Source organism: Etheostoma spectabile, chromosome 20 (assembly GCF_008692095.1).
Source record: "Etheostoma spectabile isolate EspeVRDwgs_2016 chromosome 20, UIUC_Espe_1.0, whole genome shotgun sequence".
NCBI lineage: Eukaryota > Metazoa > Chordata > Actinopteri > Perciformes > Percidae > Etheostoma > Etheostoma spectabile.
Window position 1 is genome coordinate 12,821,917 of NC_045752.1, and position 14,004 is coordinate 12,835,920.

General features: G+C 43.2%; 1 long non-coding RNA gene across 1 annotated transcript in view; it reads right to left on the bottom strand.

Moving 5' to 3' along the window:
* Positions 1-12,630: 12,630 nt before the first annotated feature.
* The window catches only part of LOC116670166 (uncharacterized), a 6,700-nt gene continuing 5,326 nt past the window's right edge, over positions 12,631-14,004 (bottom strand). The window contains exon 4 of the long non-coding RNA XR_004326950.1: positions 12,631-13,093. This is a non-coding gene — a long non-coding RNA (uncharacterized LOC116670166). The remainder of the gene's footprint in view (positions 13,094-14,004) is intronic.

A 14,004-nucleotide genomic window follows, 5' to 3' on the forward strand; every position in this document is an offset into this window, starting at 1 on the left:
TGTGTGTGTGTGTGTGTGTGTGTGTGATTAATATCAGGAGGGTAGGGCAGTACTCAGGCTGCGGCTGTCGATGAGAGCGACAGAGGACAGTTCTTTTCACTGCCGCCCAGGGAGAAGTCTACTGGCGGAGGGGGTAATGAGCCAGAAACAGGCTGAGAGGAGAGAGGAGAAGGCTGAGAGAGGAAGAGCGGAGGAAGCACAAGGACAGGCCACCACATTCTACACCCCCCCCGCACACACTCACACACCTTCCCACGCCACACACACATACCCTTCACTCAATCTCTCTCTTTCCCTTGCACTGCCATCCCTCACCCACCCACAGCAAGCCAAACACCATCAAGGTTCCCTTGGATTTTTTTTTTTACCATTTGACACTCATTCCTTACTTCCTTCTGTCTGGCTCTCTGTCTGTTCTGCTCTACATCACACTCTAACTTGAAAAATACGTGTACGCGCCTGCATGCACACATTTACGGGTTAGGCACACACGCATCCTTATATTCCTATTCGAATGGGGCCATTCCATTGTGTAAGGTTACATGCACAGCACATTACACCCAATTACTATGAATAAGGTAGCAGTTCACTAAGGTTACATGGTTTAAAATAACCTGATTATACTAATAATGCAACATTGTTTTAAGAATTTTCTGACATTTTGGAATATTTGCTGAAAGAAATGATGAATATTATCTATGTATTCAATACAGTAGCTTCGAGATATATTCAGCCTACCTTGGCATAGAGAGTTAGCCTTCATTAGCTAACAAATTACTATAATTAAGCTAATGTCCAGAAGGATTCTTGGTAACCAACATTAAAAAGAACCGCAAAATAGTACAAGAAAAAATGGAGTAAGACAATAACAATTCTTGTGTTAATTTAGGGTTACTACATCCAATTACTAAAAGTTAACTATACTTAAAGCTGCGCTGATAAATACTTTGATATTACCTAACCCACATAGTAGTCTGTCATAGGGATTCTTCAGGTTCCCCATCTCTGTAGAGAGTCTTGGCAACTTTAAGCTCATTGTTTTGGTTTAACTGTCTACAACTTCATGTTTTGGTCTCCCCTCTCTCTCATGTCTTTTTTTCCAGCAGTGAGGAGGCAGAGACACACCCCTTCAAACACTTTTAGAGTTATCCTTCTGCTGTTAACGTCCTTAGCACCGGAGTTAAGTGCTGACCGGGCTGGCTGCTAGCTGCTGGCTGGGGGCTGACTGTGGATGTGCCTCAGGGCCGGGCTGTCGTCAGCTCTCATCCCGACTGAAGCCTTGCAGCGCCAGGAGAGTGAGGCAGACAGTTATCTAAACAGTTAAAGTTACTGATGAATTTGTGGGTTTGCCCAGAGTTGTTAACCGCGGTCAAAACAGTCATACTAAAAATAACTGAGCGGGTTGAATGATGTCGTAATCTTATGTTACCCACCAAGAATTAGCTAACGTTATAGACCAAGCATTAGTTAGCTACTTATCAACCTTTACAGTAGGCACCAAAGCACAAATCCTCTTGAATCCCCCTACAGGTTGGAAACAATATTGAAACAGAACTGAAACTCGACTCCAAATGAATGCTAGTGTTGCCTAACATCAGCTGGATGTGTAGCTAAGGAAACTTGCTCTCTCTAACTTCATAATGTGATATTATGTCAGTGTTGTGTTTACAGCTTGTTCCACTGCTTCCAACTGGCCAGAAAATCAATGAATGCAAATTTAAAATGTAGCTACATTGAACCCAAATCCTGACATTAATGCTATCCTAATCAATTTCCTCATTCCTTTGGTCAAAAACTTGATGCCTTGAGAACCTTAAAAAGTCAATCCTCTTCTTAACAGAATTTCAAAATGCTGCTACGGCTGTCCTCCAAAGTCCTGAAAAAAATGCAGTGCTTCACCATTATGTGAAATAAAAATGTTTTGAGGCATTGTAAATCTCTCTGACTATACAAGCACTCAGACAACACTCATAACAGTGATGGCCTCAGCGCATTAAGCCATAAAAAAGACACAGCCATGGGAAAAATGGGGCAGCATGTGCCTTTTCACAGTGGCCAGAGGGCAATGAGGTAAACAAGAGGCCATGGGTGGGGATTAAGAATGAATGTTCAGTGTTATGGCTGGGTCATGGTGTCAGGGGCTAGTTGTGCTGTCTGAGAATATTACCCTCTGGATGAATTTTAGTTTTTTTTTGGAGCATTGGCCACTCGGCTGTGTGCTTTCTTGATGGAGGATTGGGACTATCTGCAGAGAGAGGATGCATCCACTAAGACTTATGAGAAAGAGCTGGGCACAGAGAGGGGGGGTGAGCAGAAAATAACATGAGCAATTTCATAAATGGAAGGGAGAGGCTGTGACTTCCTAAAATGTCTGTGAAAGACAGAGGGAGGGAGTGGTGAGGCGGGGGAGATGGTGAAGGAAGGGGACGACGGGGAGAGAAATGGAGGGAGGCGAGAGGAAGCGTGACACAAAGTGTGAAAGAGAGAGGAGAAGAGGGCCTGGGCTTGGTGGTAAATGGATATAACTGAGTGAGGGAGGCAGGGGCAAAGTGAGAAAAAGAGAGGCTGAAGAGATGAAAAGATGAAGAGGGCAGATTTCCCACCAGCTGAGTGAGCACCTCTATTACCCTTTCTCTCTCCCTCCATGCCTCCCTCTGCCGTTCCCTCCCCTCATCTATCTCTGTGTTCTATCAGCCTCAGTGTGGCATCCTCTCACATCAGATTAGCTAAAGCCCAGAGAGACGATTCAAACTCCTCTTTCAAAGTTATTTAAAACAAATCTGACGCTGAGGCCATGGTCCGTTCTGCTCCCTCCCACCACCTGTCTTTCTCCCCGTTTGTCCTTGTCGTGGCCCATACTTAGGCTGAGGCTCCAGCCTCGGTAGCTCAGCTGGGATGCACATCTCCCCATGGCATCAAAAGTCACTATCAATCAACCATGAGGGTGTGGGGGAGGACCAAGGTATGGCAGGAGGCAGGAAGGAAGGGAGACTGCAGGAGAGGATAAATCACTAGCCAGGGGAAAGGTTTATGTCAGAGATAAACATGACCTGGACATTCACATTCATATGTTCTCTTTGAGTGCCGATTTTTTATTTTATTTTTTTTAAATTAACCTACAGTGGAAATGGGGAATCATTGTCAGCGAGACAAGTTACTTTTACCAAAGAGCAAACAGCTTAATTGGCATCCTCTTTTTATAATTCTTTTTTTATTCCCTGCAAATCGATAAAAACCTGTTAGGTGAGAGTAGAATGCTGCAATCCCATAGAGCAGTTAAGGTAAGCTTGGCTTTATAGAGGCATGACTTTGCATTGACCAGGATGCTATGGACAATTCTGTGAATGAGAGAAACAGATCACGCCATGAGCCACTGTGTCAAGGCTTCATCCCTCCTGATGAGAAGCTAGCTCGGTGTGGCACGGCGCAGCCCGGCACAGACCATTTTCTGACAGAGACGGCTGTTTGAGCTCTCCAGTCATGGCCTTGGTGATGAATGGCCTCCACTGCCAGGGAAAAAAAGAAAAAGGGGGCCTGGGAGCCCTCAGAGGATCAATATGTACGCACAGGAAGACCTGCTTCGCATGTTAAAAACCCTGATTCAGCCCCAGCACTCCTGCCCGCTCGCTCTGCTGTCTCCCGCATCACTGATGGACAAGCTTCTGGGAGCGAGTGGGTGGGGAACTTAGGCTAAGGAGGGAGGACTTCAGTGTATGCATATATGGGTGCATGTGTATCTACATGAAGTGTGTCAGCAGGTTTCTAGAGGGGAGGGCATGTCAGCTAACTCAAGGTCGCCGTGGCACACACAAGTGAAAGACGACGTCGCACACGCTCATACAACTCAGCAAATCCACCCACTGTTGATGTTCACAAAGGGGCCGCACTGTGACATGGTAATTCAGAGGTGTCTAAGGCGATGGATAACCTATTAATGAGCCCAAAACAATGACTAGACTAATGAGCTTATAATGGGAATATTGAATGCATGGGAATGGGATTGTGTGTGTGAGCCAAGAAAAGGGACCATTGAATGAGAGCCAATGCACAAGGTTTAGAGGGCTAAAAGCTTGAGACAAATACAAACTGCAAGGGGCGTAGCAGTGGCTGAAGGGGTAAGGCTGTGTGGAGGGGTGCACAGTCAACCCAAATCAATACCCCCTTACTGGCCTTGCCTCGTTGGGTTTGTGATATACGAGAGTAGGCAGCTTCTCTGAGCATAAATAAAACATGAAAATGCAACAAATTATCAGGCCGAATGGACAAAGATCTATTTACTCAGTAATGTTGTATTTTTTTATATGTCAGATCAGTCTGGGGTGGGAGGGACTGATTGTTACCCTGCATCCAATTTGAGTCAACCGAGTGTTGAGATGTGACTCGGGTTCTGTTTGTGAATTAATGAATTAATCAAAGACCGGTTGGTTGGGGAGAGGGAAGAGAAGAGAACCGAGCAAACGGAAAGCTGTGACAGGCTAATAGCTGGAAAGGGAATTACAGTCCAATTGCTCTGTCTTATTCTGGCCCTAATGCTGCAGAGGCCTTTCCTGAGAGCCGGGCAGCCCCTCCGTGTGATTTGATTCCATTTGGAGAGCCTTATTTTCCTCTTGATCTCACACATTAAGGACCTTGCTATTCACCAGAGCAGGAAAAAGCAGCAGGACAGTCAGAGCAATGAGATGGATTAGCACACAGCTGTTAAGAACGGGCAGGTCAATGTTTTAAATCTCTGGCCCTGTCCCTTTAAATTTGCTGCCCTGTACATCACAGACACTCGTGGATCTTAAAGGGATGATAATACAAATGAAAAATGGTTCCCTATAGGGTCATGTTGTGCCCTGCTAAAAAAAATGGGCTTTTAGTTGCAAAGCAAGATAATCCTTCGCAGTGGTTTGTACCAGATGGAAATGATCAGCTGACCGGTCTCTCCATTTGGACAATAAAAGATCTCAAAAGATAGTCTTTCTAAATATTACTACACTGGTCAATGGAGGATACTTTAAAGTGCCCATAATATGAAAAAAATCACTTTATCTGGGATTGGGGGTGTTATTTTGTGTCTCTTGTGCTTTCACACGCATACAAACTTGGGGGAAAAATTATCCATGCTGTTTTGAGTGAGATACAGGTTTCTGAATACCCTCTGCCTTCAGTTTCCAGGTGAGCTGTTCTAATCTGCACGGCTTTCTACATCACCACCATTTGGGGGTGGTAGTAGCTCAGTCCATAGGGATTTGGGTTGGGAACCGGAGGGTTGCTGGTTCAAATCCCCGTACGGACCAAAGTATGGTGGTGGACTGGTAGCTGGAGAGGTGCCAGTTCACATCTCTCCATTAGTGCATGTGTAGGTCCTGAGCATGTGTGTGTAATTCAGGCCTGTGTGTAATGTGTGTAATAACAACATAGTGAAAAGTGTAGTTTCACCTTGTGGGATTAATAGAGTATAAAAAAATAAAATAAAAAATCTCTAGCCGAGATGAGGCCATGATAACCATAACACATGCTAGCGCTAACATGTTAGCTCATTCTTAATGGCAAAATACTGCTACAACACTCACTAGTTCACCATAATCTACAAAATAACTACTTACATGTCCCTGTTCTGCAGGTATTCCACAACTGTGCCCTTGTTTAGGAGAAGTCTCCCAGCTAATCCTGCCTTGTACTGACCAAAGTTGGAGAAAAGTTATCAAGCTGATGTGACCTTACCTAGCTACTGCGCATGTGCGACGCCCAACAAAGATAGTATAAAAGTGTGATGTCTCACTCTGTAACTAAAACAAGTGAGATGTCTCACTTCGTAGCTAAAAAAGACCTAAACACACAGGGTGAAAACAGGAGCTGCACCAATGTGCAGTACAACAAAAAGATGGTGTTTTTTGATAATTAAACCATGTAAACCTATTCTGGCACAACCTCAAAACACAATTATGAATCTGAACATGAGCATAATATGGGAATTTTAAATGCTTGGAAATGTTTTCTGTAGAATAATATATTTCCAAAAGATGCCCAATTTCCAAATCCATTTGGATCACTAAAGGTATAGTACTTCCACCTTTCTGCTCCATCCTATTACATAATGTTGACCTTCAGAGTGTGTGTGTGTGTGTGTGTGTGTGTGTGTGTGTGTGTGTGTGTGTGTGTGTGTGTGTGTGTGTGTGTACAATGCTGAGGTAACGATGGAACTTTACCAGCAGTACTCGTCTGCCCGGAGCGCAGCCAGCCAATTATCCGTCTTAATTATCTATTGACGAGATGGAATTGATGTTTTTGGAGCGCTGATTGGATAATCAGGAATGTTGGCCACAGTTATTCTCCTTGGCTGGTCTCACTCATCTGTCCAATCTGGTCTCCTTGTTTGAGTAATCTGCTCAGTAACACAACATATTCCTGCAGCACAATAATTCATGATCACACCGAAAGGCATGGGAAATGTTTTATTTTGCTACTGACGTTAGCATGAGAGTATGTGCCACTGTGCATGGGTTTAGTTAAATGCACCATAGGGCTTTTTTCCCACAATGGACCAATTTTTTCAGGAGCACGAATGAGGATCTTTTCCATTCTGCTCCGTTCATTAACCTCCACCTTTATCTGCAGACAGGCCATGCTTCTTATGGGGCGCCATTTCCAAAACAGGCCAGATCTTAACAAAGGAACTTAGCTACATTCATTTTTGCCCCCCCACCCCACCCCCCACACACACACACACACACACACACACACACACACACATCAGCAGCCCATTTCTTTAAACTCTCTTGGAGAGCGAGTTGGCACAGCACCAGGCAGGCACCGGGAACAGGAGAGCGCAAGAGTGAAGTGACACTGATTGGGCCTCCTCTAATTAAACCCTACCTGACCCCGGTGTTGGGACATCATTAGTTCTCTCTCGTAATCATCACACAGCAGCAATTACATTCGGTTTGGCCCAATTTGCATTTCACAAGATTTCCCTGAACAATCAAAGACGGATTGGGAAAAGAAGAAGAAGACAAATAAAGCATGGAAGTCCTAAAACATCAGCTAGATTCTATTTCACAGCAGTATGCTGCAATGGACTGTCCCAGAAAAAAATGCCTTTTTGCCAAATATCATGGGAAAGGTTAAAGGTTGTTGAGTTTCATGTTGGCCAGAATTGTAGTCTGAGACCACTTTCCCATACTGCATTAACACTATCCTGATGTTCTCTAAAGGGACAGGAAGGTACACCCCTTCTGGACAAAAAAAATCCCAATAATTACCAGTACAAAACCACATCTCTAACCCTGTTAGTTCTGAGAGTCTAACATTCTGCCATGAACCAAAAATGAATTTATCACAGAGATACCTGCCACAATTTGGTAACAGAAAGAGACGGCGACAGAGAGAAACTCAGACACTAAAAATAATCACACTCCAGAATACTCCACTATAGCATCTGAACGTCTCCCCACTTGCAGAAAGTACACTACACGGAAACACACACACAAGTGCAGAATAGAGCTATCTATGTAAGTACGTACTTCAGGGAGAGTGCACAAGGGCAGATTCTCCATCTGTATTCTGGGTGACAGCAGCGTTGTGCTGGGGTAGCGTTTCTCTCCCCGAGATGCCGTCTACACAGAAACAAGTCATACGTCACAGACATAAAAGAGGGCCCTTTGAAAGCTCATGCACACAGTTGGCATTCAAACAAGCCGAAGGAGACTTTTTTTTTCTACCAGCTCCTCTCATGCGTCTACTGTTACTAAATCTGACAACAGTAGCAGAGTAAGGTCGTTGTGTTAAGAAGAGAATTATGCTGGCAAATACCCCAAGGGCCTCCCACTTTCTAGGCAGTAGACGATCGGACATGCATTCTCATTTCCATACTGCAGTAAATACAAATGTCATTACTGTTGAGCCAACTACACAATTGCAAAATAATATATAGAAAATATACACATATCTGTAGCAAGCTGAACAATAGACACGGTGCACTAGAATGTCAGCAGTTTTTTTGGCCATAGATTAGTACATGTTTAAATTCATATAAATGCAACTAGTGATGTATCACCATCTTTGATTATTGTCAGTTCATTGATATTCCAGACTTTTTATCGCTTCCCGTGTGACGCTCTCATCTGGGTTTTCTCTCCAAAACAAATCTCCACTCCAGTGTTTCTAATCTCTGCAAAGTCTGTTGTGAGACACTGCTGTGAGATGAAATCCTAACTATGACTTAAAACAAGATTATCTGGCTGAGATACTGTGTGGTGCATTAATTCGTTTAGAGATGGAGTTTGAGCCTTCGGATTTATGACAAGGTTATGATATCATAACATGGACACCCTACAACTTGTTACATTGCAGCACAATGGGAGAGAGAATTACTGACCTTCTATAGGACAGAGCTCGGCAGGTATTATTATGGATCACCAGCAAGGATGCTTTTCAGTAACAGGTCCTAATAATTACAGGTATGACTGACAATGTCGTCAAAACCACTTCTAAAAATGTTTTTTCTTGTACAGGTGCCATTTATTGATTCACAATTCATATGCATACGTGCAAGGGTGTAATCAATGAATCTGCTACAGAGAAAATACATACATTAAGTCTGTGGGCCCTATTCTAACAATCTAAACACACAGCGCAAAGCGTATGGCGCAGGTGCGTTTAGGGTGTGTACAAATCCACTTTTACTAGTTTGACGGCGGAAAAAAGGGTCCGGGCACCAGGCGCATGGTTCAAAAGGGTTGTACTTAGTGTCTTCATTTATTCATAGGTGTGTTTTGGGCGTAACATGCAATAAGCCAATCAGCGTGTCATCTCCCATTCTCTTTATAAGCCAGGCTTGTTTGTACTATGGCGCATTGCTATTATGATGGCGGATTTGCACCATCATATTTTATATGTAATCTTCTGTATGTTTGTGCGCTGCTTTGCTTCCTTGTGTGTGTGTGTAACATAGTGTGTGCACGCTGTGCATACGCCTAGGCACATTTTACTAATGTGCTGTTAAAATAACAAAAATGATTAACTTTAAACAAGGTTTTTGGTGGTCAATGGCGCGATTACTTCCCGCTGCCTCAAGCTAGCAATAAGCCAAGAATTCACATGAACAAACCTCCCTGTAAGAATATGGGCGCAAAAATGGACACAGGTGGATTGGCTTTATAGACAACGTAGGATCTGCACTGGACATTAACAACTAAGTTGGTCTTAAAGTAGCAAAGACACTTGTGTCAGGCTTTGCGCTGCGCCGGGTGAAAGATAGGGCCCTGTATGTGCTCTTGAAAACATGTCTATTCACTGATGGCTGCAAATGAATCTCCGTCCTGTGAAAGCGGAAAAGCTAGCCTTGTTTTGTTTGAAAATACTTCGTCAACAAGAAATGCCATCACCCAACATTGCTTAAAGCACCTTTAAGTGGTTGTCTGCATATTGAGAGTCATATCGTCAACAAAGAAAGTACTTAATCACTTAATCAAATAATCGTTTTGGCACAAGTCCCTTTGTTTACACTTTCCAGCATGTGAATACTGTATAGTTAAACAGTCATGAGATAACGTTAGTTACTTTGGTAACTCCAGATTCTATTAGTATAATAATCATGTTGCACGCACGGAGGTAATCATGTCTCTCCGTTGCATGCGCGACAGGATCAATCACGCTTAACCCCCATTAATCATTGTACTACTGCATCATATTGCGGGCCACATGAACCTTTCCGGCCACGCCATTGGCAGGGCAGGCTTTGTCAGAAGAATGACTCTGACTAGCCTCTGTACATTGTTGCTGGGGCAATGTGGTGTATGTTCGGCTTGTGGACCTTGTGCCGCAGGTGGCATTGACTACATCAGCTTCGCCCTAACCCAATAGCGTAGCCCTTAGAGGGCGAAGCCTATACGAAATAGAACGTTAGTTACTTTGGTAACTCCAGATTCTATTAGTATAGGCGTAGCCCTCTAAGGTCCGGGCCACCTGCTCCTAGAACATTAGTTGAAGAAAAAGCTGATGTTTTGGGAGTCGAACAACGGGTCCGCTCTGTATATATGCAGTAAATGCGGACGTAGTTGAGGCCCGAGCTGGACGCTAGGGCGGGAAAGAAAATCTTCACGACTGCGCATGCGCGAAGGGATAAACCCAATAGCGTAGCCCTTAGAGGGCGAAGCCTATACGAAATAGAACAAAATGCTCATTAGAACAAGGAAAGGGAAAGCTGCGCTTAGAAAATTATTTTGCGCCTCCCTTGGCGCTACCTTGGACCTTAATGCTGCCACAAGCCACATTCGCATCTAACACAAATCGCTTCTGAACTGTGATAACTTCAGGATAATCCAAAAGTCAAGTTAATCCACTTGGAACACAAAGTGATTTGTATTAAATGCAAACTAAATATGTTAATCAATCAATCAACAAATGGGGAACAACTCTCAACTGAAGAATAAACTATAGAACTAAACCCTCATCAAAAAGATCAATTGTCAAGAACGTAGACTTATGTTTAAATTCATTTGATGAGCATTACCATGAATTCTGTCTATGTATTTTCTCTTCATTGGCCCACAATAAGCTATACAATAAAAATTTGGCTCTCTTTGAAATTGCAATTACTTTCTGAGGAAATTAATCATATAAAAAGGAACAACGTGATAAGAACTGCTAACAGGTTATTACAGCATGCCGTGTTCACCGTGGATAAAAACTTACCTCATACCATCAAGAGAGAACAAAGTGCATTCTGGAGCCAGATTTCACATTAAGGCAATTTAAAATATTCCAGACTGCCTAATTTAGGGGTCGGACTTCTGTGTAACTTAATTCGACAAGATTAATTATACAATTAAATCCAAACTTCTCTCAATTATGTGGAGAAATGCTGCCTGCCTACTCGGGACAACCTTTCACCTTTGCTAAGGCAAGGTACCTGATAAGCATAATTTCAACAGGAGCAGAAGAAATTGCTGCCTATTTTGTTGCCGTGCTCAACTCAGCACATTATAGTTCCTAATTGCTAACAGACTTCGTAACTGTGCCCTTGACATGGAAAGGCAAAATGTTATGCCATTCACTCGCACATTACTGAACGTGCAGGAGCTCTTTCCTGATTGACAGGACACTCCACTGAAACAAAAGACTTAATTGTGTGTCAATTGATTCAGTAATTACAATTGGCAGGCTTGCCACTTTGGTTTCATTGATTTATCATCTGTGACGAGTGGGTACATAATGACATAATTTGGTGTTAGCGTCATAGTGGTCTATGTTATCTCCGAAATGTGGGGTCAGTGTGGTTTAGAAGGCTGGCCTACTGTATTTCAGGCAGTTTAGGGGCAGGAACCAGACAGGTTCCTAATGTCCATGTCTTTATTCCTTGAGTGCCCTTCCATAGAAGGGCACCTTCCATACCTTTACAGCTACATTAAGGGGCCATGACATCCAAAACCCATGACCACTAACCCCCAATCGCGTTCCTTTCATATTTATGTTGAGGTTATGAGATGAACCAGCAGGACTGAGTTACAAAGAGCAGGTGGGCTCATCCACTTTGACAAGCAGCCATTATCAACACAGTTCTGGGAGTGAGAGAGGAAAACCACCAGACATGGGTGTAAAACCTCTTTCAAAGACCTTCAAAATCCCAGTTTCTACCTTTGCTCTCTCTCTCTCAATCCTTCCCTGTCATCATTTTATTTGCCCTCTCTCTGCTCCCTTCAGAGAACAGGGAAAAAGGGGGGGGGGGGATGGTCTACTTGACCTTAATCTGCTCAGTAGTGAGTTTCAGAGAGATGACGTGCAACCTCGGAGGTAAAGGGCAATTGTTTCTTTTTCCCTCATCTGAGAGCCAATTTAAGGGCCCTGGGGACTTTTCTAAAGCTGTGAACTATTTCAGGTTCTGCCACATTGTTTTTGATTCACTCAGCTGGAAGGGGCTAAAAGAGCAAGCACTTGGACTTTCCTGAATCTCAATCTTTCCCCGGCCCATTAAATTCCATTCATATCTGAGGAGGGTGTATAGAGTGGTATTTGCATTTCATGGACTACTGTATGTGTAACCTGTAATGGACAACATTGTATAATGTTTGCTGCTTGCTGCAATGGATATTAGAACAAGTCAGCAATAACATTAATCTTGTAGAAACCCAACAACTTGAATTGAGCATAAATGCCAACAGGAAAATAAATCCCCTTGGTGATATTCTGTGTACATACCCTGAGGTAATGAATGAGAGGTGCCATCAGCAGCAACTGGCTTAAGGACAGGGTATAGCCTATAGACTGCAAATCTGCATCAAAACCAAGAAATCCGTCTGGTTTGGCAATATTGATTTTATGAGCAAGGAAACTTAAATCGATTAAAAGAAGAGCTATTGAATTAAATAAATGAAATTCAGTTATATTACCTGCACTTTAATGAGCCAAGTGTAATGTCCAAAGGTTTTCTTGCAAGGTTTCCTTGTCATATGTCAAATACTTTTCTACTTCAAGTTCAAGTGGAATGACTGATTAATCAAATTTCACCTACAAAAAGATTGATACAGAAAAAACATCAAAAACATGACCCAAGTGCTCCAATCAGAACCACCTCATTAGCACAAACGCGACTCAAACAAAGCTGACTTGAGGACATTTTTGCTTAAAAGTTAAAGTGATCTACTGTATCAAGCTATGCCAGAAGAAACCACATCCCTTTCTTTATCTATCAACAAAGCATTTGTTTTAGACTAGAATATTTAAATCACTATGTCAACAGCCAAAATTGCAGCTCAGATTTTCTAATAAAGTCACAAAGCTCTGACAGATTTGCCAAGTGCTCAAATAGAGCAGTCAAGAAGTGATGCATATTTAACAATGTATAAAGGCAGAGATATTAACCATGAGATAAGTCTTGCAGAGCCAACGTGAGCCATGAATTAATAATTCAGAGTGAAGTTATTAAGTTATTTGTTAACAGTAAATATTCTGTATGGGTCCCTGAGAGCATGCCTTTTTAATAATTTCGAATTTTTAAACTTTAATGTTTAGCTCCGTTCTGGAAATAATGGTGCTCAGCTATAATTGATTCCTGTGCCGTGGAGGAATTATGATGGCTGTGTCAAAGTGAAGTCTGATCCAGTTGGCCCTAGGTGATAGAAAAAGGAGAAGGGTGGAGAACAGAGATATTTGAAGACAAGGAGGTAAGATGCGGTCTAGATGCAGGTTTGGATATATCTCGACAGATAGCCATAACAAACTCAAGATGCTGACCAACACGCTGGTGGGAATAACCTTCAACCCTGAGCCACTATTTTTTTAGGCCTATTCACTCAAACACTGTACATCCATCGGTCTTGTTGATTTAGATGGTTTGGGATAAACACCCTCCACATTTATTTGCTCATATCACATCTTGCTACCCTTGGCCCCTGATAGTGTCTTGTTGCTAGCAGGTCACTATGCTAACGGCAGCAGAAATAGTCAATCTCATCAGGATTGCATTTAATCCATCAGGGCTCAGTGTTAATTACTCAAACAGCCACAAGAATCCAAAGCGAGGTTGCGTTGACGTTCCTTGGCACTGCTCTTTATTAGTATGTAAAATTGAAAACATCCTAAACACCAGCCATTACCAGGATTGCACATGGATGCTCCCCCTCCCACATAGGTGCATGGTCATATGCGTCTGATGTGGTTTCCCATAGGTCAGCAACACACACCGTTTCACGGGGGCCGCCAGGAGAAAAAATTGTCTCATGGGTTAAGTCTCTATAGCCAATACGCAGGCAAACACACACATAGGGTCCTGTCTAGAGTAGCATAGTAGGCCCTAGTTACAACTGCTCTCCCCCGCCTCGGGAGGAATTGCTTCCATTTGGCCTGTCACTTTGGCCAGGGCCACTGTGGCTTTTCTCATTTGTCAGAGAGCGGGGGTGATCCTCTGGCTCTCATGGCTAATCTGCAGCCGCAGGCTAGAGGAAGGACGGACGGACGGACGAGCAGCCGGCCGCGCAGACACATACGCACACACGCTCACACACACACGCGCTCACGCAC